Raw genomic sequence first — 19270 nt, forward strand, 5'->3', positions numbered from 1 at the left:
AACATTGGGTATGCAGATAATTTTGTTGTAAAAAAAAAGGCTAACTTGTACTAACAATTCTGGTTTTGCGAAATATGACTACTTCACAGCCTTTATTTTACAATAAAATTCTCTGTTGGATATTAAGAAGTGAAATTTAATGCCAGTAACGTACATAGCACTACTTGTAATGCCTGTTGCAGCGGACTCTCCGCGATATTTTCAGAAATTTTATAAATTATATAACTCAGTACATATCTCGAAATATCTCTTCTTATCTTACCGATTCCTAAACTTTAATATACGATCATTATCAATGCAAAGTAGTTTCAAGCCCTATTATTCCTTGGAGCGTCCATTTATTCCATGGAATAGCTTCTCTGCTACCTATGTTTTCTCTTATGAAAAGAATGATGGAGTGCTTGCCGATTAGCCGTGAAAGAACGAGGATGTGTATGTATGTATTGTTGAGCTAGTCGCCATCTTGATGAGATTCTGTATGAGAAGCAATTTAATTCATGAACTAAACAAAAGTAAGTGTGTTCGCGTATTATTTGACTGATTATTATTGACAGTGTCTGCTTACTACGCCGTGTTGCACGGGATCAGTGGGGAACGTCTGATTTACACTGGACGAACCTGCCGTTTTGTATGCTCAAGATATCCAGTTTATTACTTCAAATAAATAGGCTAACACGGTCGTACCAGCAGATCTCCGGTCTTCCCCATGCGATCACCGAATTAATAATTATTAAAAATCTTTTTAGGAGATCGACTGGCAATTTTCGTCGCACCGAGACTTCGATATTGCTTCACTGTCTTATGGAATTTAAGTTAAGCTCAATTTATCAGCATAGAATAGTTTTAACTGTGTGAATGTGATAAGCCTGCTTTGTGAATGAAAATTCCCTTAATATACGCATGTCTTTTTACTATCCTGAGCAGTGAAGCTAAAACAGGCCGGTGTGAGAGAGGGTTTTAAATTTTTAATCCCACAAAAAATATTAAATACTGTTCAGGAAATATACAGGTAAATAGTTTGGAAAGGAATACCATTACACCAAATAAGACAGGAAGCAAACTTGTCTAGGCGCCTGGTAACCTGAATGTCCACACCAGGAACGGCAATTAGGATGAGAGCTGATAGAGGTAAATGGCGTTTTCCTGCGTCCAGTAGTTGGAGGCGCCGCTACGATTGTAGGAGCGAACGCCAGGGTCTGCCCCGGGGCTCCACAGGGATCACTTTAGGGCCCCAAATTGTAAAGCGGCCTCCTCGCCGGGCAGCGCTAACGAGGCCCTGTCGGCGAGTTTAGCGTTTTTTGTCACCTCGGCCACTTTGCGCCTTGCCTCCTCCTCCGAGGCAGCACGCGTCTGGCGGAAACCGGAGTGGCACGAAAGTCGCCGCCAGCCGCCGCCGACGTGCGCAGCGCTGGCCATAATTCATTTTATTAGAGAAAGGAGGGCAAAAGTTTGCGTTACCAAATCCCGCGCTCGGAGAGCTTCTCCGCTCTTTTGTGGAAAAGCTAAGCAAGCGACTAAACGCGCGGTTTATCCAACAACTCCACGCGTCTCAGTCGCTAGATTTATTACTTCCGTTTATCCGGAGCTTTTAACATGCACCCTCCGTCCGCACCGACCTCTCCGCCCGAGACGGACTTAATTTCAAGAGATGGAGATAAATGGGTGTTGCGAGCTCGGCATACGCAACTGGACGGCGGCGATAACAGATTCTATCGAGCGATAAGTCGCCGCCGGACCCGGCATCCCACGCGGATATCGCCATTATTAATACTCTCCGCGGCGGCAGTCTGGGCCGAGGGAGTGACGCTAACTGCTCTAATTGCAGTCGACCCTAATTTTAGTCCATAATGAGAGAGTGCAGATATTAGTCACGTCAGTGCAGGTACGATACGATGCTAACACCAGGTTGTTTTGCTCCACTTATTGTGTCTCTCCGGCTCCCCTCCTCCTTGTGATACCATCGTAATTTTGGCTGTCGGTCTATTTTCCGAACACTTTTATTGTTACGTTGGTGAATAATAGCGAGCTACTTTGTGTTAATGATCTTACGTTGAGATATCATTGCCTTCCGGGCAGTTCTTTTTAAAGAGAATGAATGAACGCATGTCCAACTCTTTGTTGTGTACTAATGACAACTATTGAAAGAAAGCAGAGTTTGATTCAGACTCCCGTTCCACTAAATATAATTCATTTAAAGCCATGTTGTAAGTCGTCCAACTTAACAGCCACATATTTATTCTATCATCAGTGACTGGAGTTAGCAAGAAAAAAAATGTTCAAATGTCTGAGAACTCACCACTGGAGTTACCATTTGTTTCTTTGGAGAAATCGATAATTAGCTCAGGTATTGTTTTTCAGGTGTGGAAATTGCTTCCAATTTAAATGATCGCGCGGGATTAGCCGAGCGGTCTCAGGCGCTGCAGTCATGGACTTTGCGACTGGTCCCGGCAGAGGTTCGAGTCCTCCCTCGGGCATCGGTGTGTGTGTGTTTGTCATTAGGATTATTTTGGTTAAGTAGTGTGTAAGCTTAGGGACTGATGACCTCAGCAGTTAAGTCCCATAAGATTTCACACACATATGAACAATTTTTAAAGGATATCTATTAAAACTAGCTTGTTCGTGTAAATTGTATGACTGCTACATTCAAACATAATAGATTATTTTTTACAAAAAAGTTATCACAAACACGTACCCAAAAAATAGTAAGAAGTTTCTGTAAAAGTTTTCTCTGGTAATTACAAATAAGCAACTAAACAAACAAGAATACTACATTCTGGGTATTAATTTAGTGTCAAAACAAGCCTGTATCAGGAAACTGTTTGGTTGTTGTGATTTTTAGGCTATCTGGGTGGATGTACTGAGTACAAGATTCTCGGTTCTGCCGCCGAAGTGGTTGTATAAATTACGCTGTGTAAATTCCACTATATCTTCTGGTGGGCTGTGTTGTCATAAGACAAAAAGCCAATAAATAAATAAACCACATTGTGTGCATTCTCAGCTGGTTGCTGCTCTTCGCAACTGGCGAGCAGCTAATTGTGTGTTCATGTCAACGGGAATATAAGTTGGAAAGAACAAAATCGGTAGCTGTTTCAATAACTATATACAGCAACTTTCAAGCTTTGCATCAGCACTTCCCTTACCGGGACAAATAATGAATTGCAATGATTTTAATGAATTTATATTCCGGAAGTGACAACCTCATCTACAACTTTTTACATTACAAAAGCTATAGGGAAAATTTTGCACTACAACTTCTCAGTACAGTTATGCTATCAAGGAAATTGTAAATAGTTTATTTGGAGGACTAATGTGCTCATATCCGATATTAACAGCAGAGAGTATGTTCATTGCTTATTACTAAGATGGCGCAGATATTGTTCGATAATGTTGATAATCAGTAAACGATATGAGTTGAAAGCTAATTTTTCAAGATAAATGCTTCTATTTCTTAAAAATTTGGCTTATATTAAAAAATAATTGCTTACGTAATTTTAGCGTGACACTAAATACTTGTTTCCGTCATACATTCATTTGCCAACTATCTGTATATTTAACTCCAAATTGAGATAAATAACCTGAAAATTGAACCGTCCCACTGTTTTGAACAGTGAATCACTGTAACCCATTTCCGTGATAAGGTACGTCTATGGTTGGGAAGGGAGTGAGACAGGGCTGTAGCCTCTCCTCGATGCTATTCAATTTGTATATTGAGCAAGCAGTAAAGGAAACAAAAGAAAAGTTCGGAGTAGGTATTAAAATCCTTGGAGAAGAAATAAAAACCTTGAGGTTCGCCGATGACATTGTAATTCTGTCAGAGACACCAAAGAACTTCCAAGAGCAGTTGAACGGAATGGACAGTGTCTTGAAAGGAGGATGTAAGATGAACATCAACAAAAAATAAACGAGGTTAATGGAATGTAGTCGAATTAAGTCGGGTGATGCTGAGGGAATTAGGTTAGGAAATGAGACACTTAAAGTAGTAAAGGAGTTTTGCTATTTGGGGAGCAAAATTAGTGATGATGGTAGAAGTAGAGAGGATATAAAATGAAGACTGGCAATGGCAAGGAAAGCGTTTCCGAAGGAGAAAAATATGTTAACATCGAGTATTGATTTAAGTGCCTGGAAGTCTTTACTGAAAGTATTTGTATGGAGTGTAGCCATGTATGGAAGTGAAACATGTACGTTAAATAGTTTAGACAAGAAGAGAATAGAAGCTTTCGAAATGTGGTGCTACAGAAGAATGCTGAAGATTAGGTGTTTAGATCACATAAGTAATGAGGAGGTATTGAATAGAATTTGGCAGAAGAGGACTTTGTGGCACAACTTGACTAGACGAACGGATCAGTTCATAGGACATGTTCTGAGGCATCAAGGGATCACCAATTTAGTATTGGAGGGCAGCATGGGGGGTCAAAATCTTAGAGGGAGACCAAGAGATGAATACACTAAGCAGATTCAGAAGGATGTAGGCTGCAGTAGGTACTGGGAGATGAAGCTTGCACAGGATAGAGTAGCATGGAGAGCTGCATCAAGCCAGTCTCAGGACTGAAGACCACAACAACAACAGTAACAATGGTTCGGTCTCTCTCTGCCTTTTTTTACAATCAGTGCAATAACACTAACAGACAAGGGATCATTGGGAAATTTCAAAAGCGAGCACACACGAGCGCAATCATTTAGTTACTTGTTAGTAAGTTCCAAGCAACTAGAAACGGTGTCAATACGTCACGAAGTGGGAGATCCTCATATACCCCAAGACACTGTTTAACGAATCGGAGAACCATTCGAAAGAAGTCTGACCGCATCAACTTATCGTTTAAACAAGAACTTCAGCGTGTCAAAATCAATATCTACGAAAGATTTGCACTTTACGCTAAAGAAAAATGTGTTCCACACTCAGGTGATTCACAAAATTACACCACAAAGATTACGCAACACGGCCAGTTGCGTGTTACGATTAGATAGGAGGTGCAACACAACAAACGCCATTTGCATCACCTTTTATTTACCGATGAAGGCACGATCCCCATCTGTGGAAAAGTTAAGAAATGTAACTGTCTCATATGGTGTAATGAGCCACCTCACTCTACCACTGAAGAACAGTACCTGGAATCTGAGCTTCAGCATGAAGGCATTGCCGACTCTGTTACGTTTCACCCTCATTTCGCCCTCTATTAATATGTGTACCTAAATCGAAGACTCGCTAACAGCTTAGTAGATGAGGTTCAGCCAGGCTGTAGCCATCGCTTTCACCTGTTTCGACACCCTGGGATTTTTTTGCGTGGTACTAAATGACGTGAAGAGCATACAAAACAATGGCAAGCGATTGCAAGTTCTAAGCGCCAGAATCCAGGATACAGAGTCAGCTGTGTCAGAAGATTTGCTTCAGAAAGTTTGGTCACCTCCTCAACGATGCGAGTAATGGTCTGATATGGTCCGAAACAATGCTGAAGTACAATGAAAATGTATACATACGCTTATAATAAACATACATGTGTATTATGTATATGCAACCATTATGTTTTGGAAATGGATCGACACTTTACGATCACCCTGTAACTGTGTTACTCTTTTGTGTACAGCATTATTCAAGAAACGTTACATGGCTTGCCGTGATAATGTGTAAATTAGTTTTTGAAATCCAGCTGCACATCTCGAGAAAGGAGCGGGAACGTTAACTTGGGGAGATTAGAACTGATACGGAGGCTTACTAGCAATTCTTCTTCGCGGCTGGAGCAGGAAACGAATCTGGCAATGGGACACAGTGCATCCTCCGCCACAAACCACAAAGTCGGTTTCGGAGTATGAATGTAGATGAAGGTGACGGTCCAATTTGCAGATAAATAATACTGAATACGTCGTGTTTTACATATAAGGAAGTGTCCAGTTGTTACCTGATGCAGAATAGATAGAAAAGCCAATTTGCAGTCTTCTGCCATGCGTTTCACAATGCCGCAGTGCATTTTATTTCTCCGCCTTTACTTGATGCTGGACAACATGGGTATAGTCCTTGTGGCTATAGGTGAGGGTTGAGCGGCGGGGAGGAGGGGTGCGAATAAACAAACGACTGGTAAAGACGTCGCGTAGCCAGTATGCTGGCACCGACATAAAGACGATGCCCACCAGCGAATGTGAATCAAGATTATCAGCTACAGCACTGCCACGCAGCAAATAAAGCAAATAGCCAGTTCTCTCGAAATGAAGCCCACAGCAACCCGTCCGCCCGTCTCGTTATAGACTGCACACGCTGTAGGGGAAACCCCCCGGAGCCTATTTGAGGAACGGCTACTAGCGGGCTCGCGATGCCGAACAACATTCGCCGCACGCTATTCCCGGGTCAGAGGCGTCAAATTTTAACAAGATTCCGCCTGGGACCACCTGCGTCGTCGTAATTTGGAGTTCCGCGGTTGTGTTGCACGCATACCGGGCGTGCGTGCGAGCGCAGTCGCTCGCTATCGCACGGGCGCACACACACACACACACACACACACACACACACACACACACAAATACACGCGCGCTAGGCTCGCTTGCTGTTCGCAGCTACGGGCGACGGCAAAATGCTCGTAAGAGGAGCCGACGGATAATAAATTAAAAACGACGCCGCTGATTCGGCTGCTCTGATGTTGATTTATCGACGTGAAAATGAAGAATGGAGCCCAATTTGCATGCTTAATAACCCCCAGGCACCGGCAGCGCCTCACGCGTTGACGGGCACGCGCCACCGTTTTGCCTGCTGACGAACGCATTCGAGTCTTGGAGGCGTATCCTCGAGGTAACAACGGTCGCGATTTTTCCTACAAAATGTGGATTGTCGCTGGGTCACAAAACCGTCTTGGTAGTATTTACAATATTTTAACGTGCCTGCTCGTCGAAAGGGCGTCTTTGTCCTCTAGCTTGACGACTGCACTGACACATTACTTCTGTTATGCGAAATCAGGATTGCTCGGTTGACACATGCACTTTTAGGGAAAGTAAAGAGTCGATGTTTGTGACCTGACCTAGGAAATAATTTTCAACCTATCTGTTGTTGTTAATGTTGTGGTCTTGATTCAAAGACTGGTTTGGTAGAGTTCGCAACCCCAGTCTACCCTATTAAAGTCCCAAATTATGCGTCTCCAGACGTCTACAGTTTTACTTCGATGGGTAAGGTCTTTATATCTGAAACTCCTGGTTAAAATTACGTCTCCAGTGATGAAGACGGTTTTATCGTAGGTCAGCTGGTGATGGGACTGATCATTGATAGTTTTCCTGGGTGCCACCGACATGTCTCACTTTCAGTGTCCAACATTGGACCCCATTGTCATCATCACGTCAACTTTTGTGTCCAGGAACTCCCATGCTGACCTGTATGGACCTCATGCAACTGAACCCTTAATAGTTCCTGTTCACCGCGTTCCAAATAGAGGAAGGAAAATCATATCGTTGTCAGTCGGTGTACGGCGCTACGCTCACTCTCCTGCACTTGACGTGGAGCGTAACGTCATTTCCAACACCAGTAGCGATGGTCTAAACTGTGACTTTCCGGTATCGGTCATTTCAGTAGATCCTGCTTTTCGATAACAGTTATTTTCAGTTGGAGTTTGCACACTTTAAAATCACAGTCTACTGATTCATGCGTTATATCCATTCACACACCACCTACGTTAAGATGTTGTTTCTGCGAATTATCGCCGTAGACGTTACATTGAGAATAGTCACAGTGTATCTAGCCACGTGAACTGTGACAACGGAAGTGATATTTTCTTGCCTATATAGTCTGCCAGTTCAGGTTTTCAACAGTATATCAATGAAGTCCTTTTACAATTTGGAAGACAGGGTAAACAGAAGTGAAATAGAAGATGCGTTAATAATGAAAATTCTCTTCGCCCGTTGTTAAAGCCGTCCCATAGACCAAAATTTTATATCTTGTAGTTATATATAAAGAGTAGCCTATGTTTTTTAAAGTTGACGATGTGCATGTATAAATAGTTACCGTGGTCTAGCGGCTAGCATTGCTTCCTCTGGTTCACGGGATCCTGGGTTCGATTCCCTGACGCGTCGGGGATTTTCTCTGCCTGGGGACTGGCTGTTTGTGTTGTCCTCATTATCTCATCATAATTTGGGTAGTGGCGAGACTGTGAATTCAAATACTGGAACTTGTATGGGCGCTGATGACCACGATGTTTAGTGCCCCACAAACCAACATCATCATCGAAAGAGTTAAAAAGTTACATAGCGAGTAGTTTAAATGTAATACTTGAAGATACACAAAAGCGTTTACCTGTGTCTCTTAAAGTTAAAAAAATACCTGTTTACTGAATACGCTGTTGTTAACTATTTGGTAACAGGTAGTGGATGCCAGCCTCCCTTGAATGTGTAAGATGGCAAGAACTATGCCCTTTTCCTGAAGTCATTAAAGATCACCTGACTCACGTTGAGCGAGCAGTAAGGCTGAACAAAATGACTGACAAGGCACAATGCGTCTTGTAGAGGGTATAGTATGGGCATAGTGGAATAATTAATGTCGGGTGATGGTTTTAAAGTAAGTCACACGACATGAAAAATTTATGGAAATTAGTCGATTTACTGGACGCTAGTTTACCCCAGGGAAGCATTTAGAGCTGAGAGTAGCCGGCCGGGGGATGGCTAAGGGAAGCGACAATAGGCAGCTTAAGGCAGCTCAAGCATTGAGAAAGCGGTAATGGTGCATGTCCTCCAGCCACCTTAAGATAAGTGACAGTGAGTGGGGGGTTGACCCCCACTCCATGTTTCTGTACCAGAAAACAGATGGAGAACTTTGCACCTGTTGATAAATGTCAGTCGACCTGTTTTCTGTGAAACATGCAAGAAAGCCGTGCAAAGCTGTAGTAGAGCGGTCAACAGAGGACAAAATATGCATGTTAGTGACTATAGCAACATCACGGTGAATTCACGGTCTGCAGAGCCTGAAGTAAATCAGGTGAAGAGCGACAGCATGAAATACGCCGGCCTCTGATGGGAATGCAGGACCAAGGAATTTGAAGTACTCTCCTAGGAGTCAGAATTACAGAAAACTTGGTGTTTGTGCAGACGCTAAACTTGATGGGTGGCCTGGGGGGAGCTAAATAGACAGGAAGGGAAATTTTGTGGGAATTTGTTCACTTCCCAGAGCAGGCATTGGTCAGCACTGGGAAGCGATGCATAATTAATACAACTTGCACTGCAACTGGCGTAAGTGATTTTGCTGGAGGGTAAACCGATGCAAAGAGTGGACTGGCAGAAGTCTCAGTAGAGGTCTTCCGTTCCCAGCTTGCCTAGAGTGCGGATGTGGCGTTCTTGACTCAGCTTGCCTTAGAAAGAGTGAGCATCTCTGCAATTTAGGACTTAGCAAAGGGAACGATTGAGCTTGGAGATAGAAAGTTTTGGTTCAGCTATGTACTGAGCAAGATAACTAGGAGTGAATAGACGAGCGCAGCCTTGCAGCACCACAAGGTCGGCTGTCATCCACACAATGATGCCACTACGCCACGCTGAATTCGGTGATATTGCGCCCTCTCCGGCCACTTATTAATTTGTTGGATCACATCGGCAAAGTTTCCACGAGGGTTTCATGGGGCGTGTACTGTAGAATTTTTCTCGCACTTTGCATTACACCTGAGTCAGTCGATAGGAATTGCTTTTGAGTTATCGAACTTTACCCCAATTGCAATCGCAATTTATTACCACTGCCTGGTAGGAGAGTCATGTTATGTGATGATTGAAGGTCGTGAGTTAAAATAAATTTGTGATAATCGACTGCGTCTGTTTTCAATCAAGTAGTGGAAATCCCAAGTCACATTCTTAATTAATTTTATGTTCAACATTTGCATCTGGTGTTCAATAGCTGCATATAACATCAATGTGCACCCCTTTATAATTAGAGGTAATAAATTCTGAATCAATTAATGTCAACACTGCCACCGCAGTTCAGTCAGGGGTCACAGGGCCTTATTACTTTCTTTGCGTTATCCGATATTACGGCAGTTTTGCACTCTCTGTTGATCTGTTAGTCAATTAGCTGGGGTGAACACACGCTAAAACCAGATTAGTGGTGGGTGGGGTGTTACAAATGTTTCGTAGTTTATTTACGGTACATGTGCATAATAAGTATCAGAATATTCTTCGGAACTTTGTCCATTTTCTAATATAATTTATCTCGAATCTTTAAGTTTTACGATATTCGTTAAATGCTTTAAATAAGCCGCGAACGTAAACATGAGGCAACGCTATAAGTCAACCTATCACGACAACCTTTATTTGGTATTCTCCTGCGTCGACTTCGCCACCTCTCTACAGAATTATCATCTTTGAAACAGAATTTTACAATGTTGTTTTTAGCTGCTACTCGTGACTTCCAGCTGTGACTCTTGAAAACAGCCAAAAATCGAAAGCGTGACATAAGGTTCTCAGAAAGAAGTACGAACTTCTGCCAGCAGGTTGAGAACGGTATTGAATGCTACGGTGCTACTTTTGGTTGCTACTTGTGACTGAAATCACTGCCATACATCAGCAAGTTGTTATTGTGAAAACGGCAACTTCTCAGTCACTAGTCGTAACAGGTACGTAATTTATTACCATCCCTAGATCCAAGTACCATGTCCTCTTTGCAAGCCAGTGTGGGATTCGTCCGAACGTGTTTGTTATTGACCATCTTCTGCTGTAGCTCAGCCAAATCCTATCCTGTTACCATAATAACATATATTATTCATTTTTAATAATTAAAAATCCGGTGACAATGAATGGAAATGTGATCACTCAAAAATCCAGAGATATACAACAACTTCTTTTTTCTGTCAAATTATCCAACCCATCTCCACTAATCACTCAATTCTCACAGCTTCTATTGAAGATCAGGCATGCCTCTAGGTCCCACTCTTAATCATATACACCGTTTACTCCGCCGAGATAGTGGGGCAGCCACTCGTTTCGCATCCTCCAAGATACTGACGACAACATTTTTCTAACCCTCTGTCTCATCTTCCTGCATTTCATAAAATACCTCCAGATCCACCTCAGTCAGCCTCCCCCCCTCCTCTCCCAAACAAATTCCCGTAGCGCAAACAGAGGTTATTCAGGATATGCCATCAAAACCCCATAGCCGGAAAATCACCCATGTGTTCCACACTCATTACTTTCACTGTTCATATAATATTTATATATTTAATACATCAACATGTCAAAACATGTCACTAACACAGAATCCTCATGTAGTATCCATTCAGCAAAAATCCCACAACAGACTAAATGTACTGAATAAGGATACTCTATCCGTCGGCCATTCTCAACTCCTGCATAGCCTTCATGTAACCTACCTTTCACTGATACTGAAAGTTGGCAGGCAAAACTGCAAGCCACTTTCATTGAAAATGAGATCGTACCTGTAATTAGAGGGTGATATCGGACCGGATTCTGTAAGGAATGCCTTTATCTAAATATATAGAACCACAGTGACTGTAAATTCTGATTATGTAATTTGAAGTTGAAGGGGGAGGAAGGGAAGGAAAGAGACGGAACTGGTGATATCAACAGCATGGAGATCAGCGGCCATGAGTGAAAAGATTTGTCAGACTGGAGCACGAACTTGGATCTCCTGCTTACAAGGCACTTGCATTAACTACTTTACTGGCTGGGAGCTATGTTAATAGCAAATGCGTGGACTATCGCAGCACGTTTCTCGGTCAACCCATATCCCCATCAAGATTCGACACTGTAGCCCCTGTCCGTCTCCTGTGTGCTCGCTACTTTAAGATTCCCATTGGAGGTCGAACTTAAATATGTACCTACACTAACAGTCATTGATTCATAGCCCATTGAGGAGTATCAGTTATATGAATGCGTGGTGTCTGTTCTTCCAGACACGGGAAAAGAACAGATACGACATGTAAGATGTAACTTCTGAGTTCTTTGTAGCTTCATTTCCTTCCTTTAACATGGACTGAACTGTTTATGGATGATTTTATTGTGTGGTAAAGCACAATTCTTTAGATTTGAGATGTGACAGACAGAGACTGCAACGAATAAAAATGGCTCTTTGATATGAGAGCAGGCTGATGCCTCAGGTGATGACTTCGCGGAAACGTGGGTGCCAGAGTTCAGCCAGGGGTTGCAGCTATCATGTATTATTACTGATACATCTTGCCAAGCGGCCGAGGAGGAGATGAGATAGTGACGCTAGTAGCAGAAGCTCTTTTCTTTCTTTTTCAAAGGGCCTTTGCAGGTAGCTATCTGACGCCTTTAGGAAGAAAACACGGCCTATAGAAAATAATGGGGAAGCCTTATGAGCTGCTCTTGGAATTTCAGAGGACCAGTAATGGAAGTTAGTAGATAGTTATGAAAACGTGCCATTGTGTATATTAGTAAGTGATGTTACTAAAGTGAACTTTTCTTTAGTAGCTGGAATGCGTCTTGTGGTATAATTGGCATCAAATCACATTGCATTGCTTTTAGTGGGTTTTTTTTATGCAATGGAATTTCCTCACTGTTGAACAGCTGTGTGTTGTATTTGTCACTATTGGCGGGCAGGCACGGTTTGGCGCGAAAAAATATAGCAGGGCATTAGAATCTGATGAAACTGACAAACTTCTTGGACAGTTGTTGATTTGGAATCCATGTAGATTTCTTACAAGGATGTGGAGCTTTGTACGTCTTTTGCATGTCAGCCTCATATGTAAGAGTCAGAGATCAGTGCGGAAGAGTAGGGAGCAGACAGCAGTAGCAGCAAGACCTCGTCTTCAATCGACAAACAATTACATGACACTAACGTTCACCACAGTGATCGTGTATAATTACGGAGAGCATAAGTAGGAGCACCGGCAACATAAGGCTTTCTTGGCCTATACTTGCAGATTTCTGTATCAGCGGTAGTAGAACAAAGTTCGCACAGTCCCACTCTCCATTGTTGCCAAATTTATTCAAGACGGCGGATTCAAAATGGCGGTCACAGATATGGCATCATCACAATGAAGTCATGATGGGAAGTAAAATTTTTTCGGGAAGATAGCTCAGTTGGTTTGCCTCCACAAATCTAGCCCCCTTCCCTACTCCCACCCCTCCCATCCCCGAGAAAATGGAGGGAACTTCAAATTCTAGCAGGACAATGCAACGCACCAGAGCTACCTCCACTAACCTAAGAAAAGACAGAAGACAGCAAAATAGGTCACTTGGGCTACCTTCACTAACCTAAGTCATCCGACAGCCACCTCTTCCTGGGAATTGGCTGCGAAAGGACTCAGCCTGTACTGGAAAAGATGGGCACAAGTCTATATTTTCAGTAGTTATTTGGCCTGCCATGGTGGATCAGCAGTTCTAGGTGCTTCATTCCGGAACCGCGTTACTGCTACGATCGTAGGTTCGAATCCTGCCTCAGGCATGGATGTGTGTGATGTCATTATGTTAGTTAGGTGTATGTAGTTCTAAGTTCTAGGGGACTGATGAGCTCAGATGTTAAGTCCCGTAGTGCTCAGAGCCATTTGAACCATTTTCAGTATTTATTTAAACAATTTTAGGCAGTAGGTCTGTCAAGTACGCTCATCGTGAGGACTGGAGTCCAATTGACCTAGTGCACAGTGCTGCCACCAGAGGGCACTGTCATCCCTTCTGTGATGTAATCCAAGATGGCGACCTGGGGAGAAAAACTGGCGGAAAAAAGAGTCAGTCTGTTCTGTCCTGCTGGATAGAGAGGATTTAAGTCTCTGTTTTGCAGGCAGTCTTCATTTAAACGATTTGAGGGAAATGCTCCATGCAGTGTGTCCACTATGAGGACTGGAGTCTGGAGGTCCATAGCTGCCCAGGGGGGAAAATGTTGGAAAAATTATTCAGCCTGTGCAGAGCTGCTGGTGAGAGGAGGGGGTAAACTTTATTTATTTTGGAACAGTATATCTAGGGAGAGATGTCCTATACTTTATTTATTACACTGATACAAAGCACACACCCTGACATGTTTGGAATCGCAGTACACAGCATACAAAAAATGGCTCTGAGCACTATGGGACTCAACTGCTGTGGTCATCAGTCCCCTAGAACTTAGAACTACTTAAACCTAACTAACCTAAGGACATCACACACATCCATGCCCGAGGCAGGATTCGAACCTGCGACCGTAGCAGTCGCACAGTTCCGGACTGCGCGCCTAGAGCCGCGAGACCACCGCGGCCGGCACACAGCATACAGACCAGCAAACTACCCATAAATCACCGAAATTATGCAGTACACTGATATATAGGCTTGCAATGAGAGTTTGAGCACTGCATTATTTTTGGCTGTTTAAGCATTGTGAGCGTGTTCGCATAACATAACACTTGCATTATCTTTTGACAATTTATGAGTTGTTTTCGTGTCTGATGCATTATTTTGTGAACAGGTGTGTAGGTTGCGCATGCACGATTTCTACATTTGACGATCAAGCGTGTTTGCAGAGTCTTTTACAAGCATTAGTTTGACAATTTTGGAGTTGTTTGTGCCTGTTCACATCGAGTACTGCGTTACTTCGGTAGCGGCCGGCGAGACGGTATTGTAGAAGACGTTGGAGAAGCGGATTGTACGCAGTATCTTTCCTAGATTTCTTGCAACTTCTGTGAATAAAATTCGGTAATTTGATCTAGTTCACCACAACATTTTCTGCGTGGTGTTTCTAAGCTTTACATAATTGCAATCCCTTGGTATTTATTAGAATCGACAAACATTGTGTTCGAGTGGCTTATCGTGTAACATCACAAAGGAAGTTAAGGTGGAGAGTATTTCAAAATAAGACGTTCGATTTCGTGAAGAGTACAAAAGAAATCAGCATTTATCTGATAAAATTTACGTATTTAAATCCATTGTCGGGCAAAACTACACCAAAGCACGTGACAGACACTGTTTTGTCGTCCAAAGTAAACATAAGATCTTTGTACAGATATCATGAGTGTGACAGCGATGTTGATGAGTGGATTTTCATATATACATAGTATGCAGCAGTGAGCTTTGAACAGAACAGCAGATTGTTAGTATTATTAACTGAAACTGATAAATTTTTAATAAAATATTGTCACTGTGTCGAACAATAAATTAATGCTAGAAAAACAATTGTTCACAGTCAACATCTTCGCAACAATGTTCTTCCGTAAACATTGTCTGTCTTGATTAGCAAATGTTACACCTGTTGGCTCGATAAATCAACACACAGATCCTTTTGGATCCAGCTAGACAGTCCGTCACAGATATGCCAACAGGTGGTACCGTCTTGTAGAACAACCTTTAGAAGAATTACTTTGTTACGTTGAGAAATTCTCAGTGGTATCAAGTTTGCAGTTTGTCATCAAAAACATCTATCAACAACGTCACGGACTACTTAGTGAGCTTCACATGTCAAGCTTAGTAAGCCAGATGTAGTGGAAGCCTCGTCGACAGCGATATGAGTCCGAAGCGCACACTGGGACTTCAAGGGCGTACGAAGAACTTCAAACGACCTCCGTCTCAAATGAGTTTCAGCGTTCCAGAGATTCAATCTAAGGGAAACGTAAAACAACAGTTTCTTCCATCATGTGACGTGCAAAGGAAACAAGAAGAAGATGTAATTAACATTTGACTGCTGCCTTCAGAAATTAACTGCCTGCCGACAGGGGTTTCACATGGGACTGGAACGGGCTGAGCAGATAAGGTTGCTAATGGGTACGTCGTACACACGTCAGCCGAGGAGGACTTAAGACGCAGGTGCGTGAGTGCGTGCGCCGTTTCAAGCCGCACGCATGCCGGCGCAGAGCGCATCCTGACGTTTACTAGCTCTATATATCTCCTCCCGGTATCCCGCCCAGGGACGGCGCACCACATAAACAGAGAGTGCCAGCGATTTCTTCATACCGCGGGGCGTAGCCCATTAACACAGCAGCTGGAACCCAATTTCCAAAACAAATTGTGCCTGACAGATTTATTCATTAGACATTTTAGGAACACGGTTGCTGTTATCTGTACACGGGTATTCCCGTGACGACGTTAATGACTTTCAGAGAAACGTTTCAATATGAGATAGAAAGCATTGAGAGACGGAAAGTTTTAATCGAATTATAACAAGTTATCCCTGACAATCGTTTAGGAATATTAGTGCAAACCTCATCAAACAAAATGTAAGTAACTTCTAACGAAATTGCACACCTATAATCTCAGTTGTACGACAGCATTCGCGATTCCCTGTCAGACGCCTTCTAATGAAACCGAGGTTGTGTTTGCTGTTCTCCTACACTGTAGAGCCAAAGAAACTGATATAGGCATTCATATTCGAATACAGAGATATGTAAACTGACAAAATACGGCGCTGCGGTCGGCAACGCCTACATAAAGCAACAAGCGTCTGGCGCAATTGATAGTTCGGTTACCGTTTCTCCAACGGCAGATTTATGAGAGTTTGAACGTGGTGTTATACTCGGCACGTGATCGGTGGCATACTGCATCACGAGTGAACGTGAATATTAGAAATCCTGTAAAACAACATTCTCCGACATAGCTGCGGCCGGAGAAAGATCCTGCAAAAACGGAACCAACGACGAAGGAAGAGAATCTTTCATCGTGACAGAAGTGCAACCCTCCCGCAAATTGCTGTAAATTTCAATGTTGGGCCATAAACAAGTGTCAGCGTGCAAACCATTGAACGAAACATCATCCATATGAGCTTTCGGAGCCGAAGGATCGCTCGTGTACCCTTCATGATTGCACGACGTTAAGCTTTAAGCTTTGTCAGGATCCGTCAACACAGACGTTGGACTGTTGGTGACTGGAAACATGTTGCCTGGTCGGACGAATCTCGTTTCAGTTTGTGTCGAGCGGATGGATGTGTTCGGGATTGGAGACAACTTCATGAATTCATGGACCGTGCATGTCGGCAGGGGACTGTTCAGGCTGGCGGAGGCTCTTTCATTCTTTGGGGCGCGTGCAGTTGGAATGATATGGGACCCCTGATACCTCTTGATACAACCCTGACAGGTGACACGTACGTAAGCATTTTGTCTGATCAACTGCATCCGTTCATGTCCCTTGTGCATTCCGACGGACTTGGGAAATTCATTCAGGACAATGCGACATCAGACGCGTGGGGCAGCCGCGCAGTCTAGGGCACCTTGTCACGGTCCGTGCGGCTTCCCCCCCCCCCCCCCCCTCCCCCTCCCCACTACTGTCGGAGCTTCATGTCGTCCCTCGGGCATGGGTGTGTGTTCTCCATAGCGTAAGTTATTTTAAGTTAGATTAAGTAATGTGTAGGCTTAGGGACCGATTACCTCAGCAGTTTGGTCCCATAAGATCTTAGCACAAATTTCCAAACAAAGCGACAGCTCACACGTCCAGAATTCCTACAGAGTGGCTCCAGGAAAACTCTTCTGAGTTTAAACACTTCTACTGCCTGCCAATCTCCCCAACTTGAGCATTATTGAGCCTATTTGAGATGCATTGCAACGTGCTGTTCAGAAGAATCTCCACCCTCCGCGCTGGAGGATTCATGGTGTCTGTTGCCTCCAGCACTACTTGAGACATTAGTCGGGTGCATGCCACTTCGTGTTACGGCACTTCTGCATGCTGTCCGTGGCTCTACACGATATTATCCAGGTGTACCAGTTTCTTTGGTTCTTCCATGTAGATACTGTTAATGGCTCTCTACTGGTCTTAACCTACAGGGTGTCCCAGAAATGTTTAGACAATCTTCGAGGGGTTGTACATGATGTCCTGAGGAACAAATTCAGGATACGAAACCGTGTCCAGAAACGTCAGTCACCGACCCTATAGAGCGTCCAAGTTTCAGACACTGCCGCATGCCACTGGGCCACCACTTCGGCAGCAAACATGGCTTTGTACGCTGAGACACCAGAGGCGGAATGTCTCGCAATGTTGTATGTTATTCAGTGGCTCACTGCCACGATCCTCAGTGGAGATGATGGGCCTAGCTGCTGCGTAGAAAGATTTTGTCTCCTATTAAAGTGATACTTTGTTATCTCAGTGGGTGACGGCTTCCGACATGCTTTTCAATCTGCAGTTTATTTTTCTCCCGTGGACCGAAAAATATTAGAGATTTTAGAGGGTTCCAGAAAAAAGATAAACTAGGGATAGAAACACGTGTCTAAAACCGTCGTCCATCTAGGCAAAAGAGCTTAGCATTCATAGGAGAAAAGGACTTTCTATGTGGAAGCTATCTCTATCTTCTACACAGGCGGTCGTTCCAATTAGTCTCGATTACTGAATAGGAAATAGCATTTCGAGACGTTCCACCTAAGGTTCGTCAGCGTACAAGGTCACGTTTCCTGCCAAAGGGATGGCCTAATGGCAGGCGCTAGCGTCTATAACTTCGAATGACGTTTCTGAACATGGGTTTCTGTCCTCGATTTGTTTTTTCAAGAAATGCTCTAGAGCTCCCTCAAAGTTTGTAGCAACTTTTTTGGGACATGCTATTGTAGGGAAGCAGCCTACTCACGCCGTATAAAATTCACATCAGTCTTTCCATTGTTTGCCAGCCAGTCCGCTGTAACTAGCTCTGACGTCATGAATGTTGCGCAATGCTTTAAAAATCAAGTAAATAACTTGAAACGTTTCTAGCATGTCAGGAGTAATACTAAATAAATATGTGTTGAATATCAGTTCAATAACTTTAACCATTTTCGAAATTTGGACGTTTTTCTGTAAAAATCATTGGAGAAAAAGAAATGAGCTAGAAACTTAAAAATTTATATTTAGATTCCTTTTGCATAATAATTTAGTAGAAACAGTATTCTAGATCAAGCAAATTAAAATTTTAGTTGAAATTTATGATTTTCTGATTTTTGTCTTAGAAATTAAGGAAGCAAGAAAGATTAAGTAGGCAAATAAATAAAACTAAGATGTTTAAATTTAAGTAGAAGGGATATCCGCTATAATCACAAAAATGTGAGCAGTTTCAGCAGAATAACTATAGAACTATAGCTATAGCGTACCTCCAAAGAGCAAGTTCAGAGCTCGTCTACTGCATGTAGTGTAATTAAATTAATTCTCTCGCCCAAAATATTTGACTTAGCCAAGTCAGGCTTTTATTATGATTACTTACCTGTGTGCTGATTGCACATTTACATTGGGCGCTTCATCGGGCATCAGCAAAGGAAGCAATGATTTATTCGATAACTTAAAGCGGTGCATTAAGCCCAGCGGCTAGTCGGGAGAGCAGATTTGATCAGGCCTTCCCTTAGCCGTCCGCACCGCAACTTTATATGTAAGAACGCTGCGCGAACCCTAAACACCAGGAAAGCCGGTGGCAGTGACAGAGTGGAGACAGTTATGCTACGGC

The sequence above is a fragment of the Schistocerca gregaria genome, chromosome 5, assembly GCF_023897955.1.
Source record: "Schistocerca gregaria isolate iqSchGreg1 chromosome 5, iqSchGreg1.2, whole genome shotgun sequence".
Lineage (NCBI taxonomy): Eukaryota > Metazoa > Arthropoda > Insecta > Orthoptera > Acrididae > Schistocerca > Schistocerca gregaria.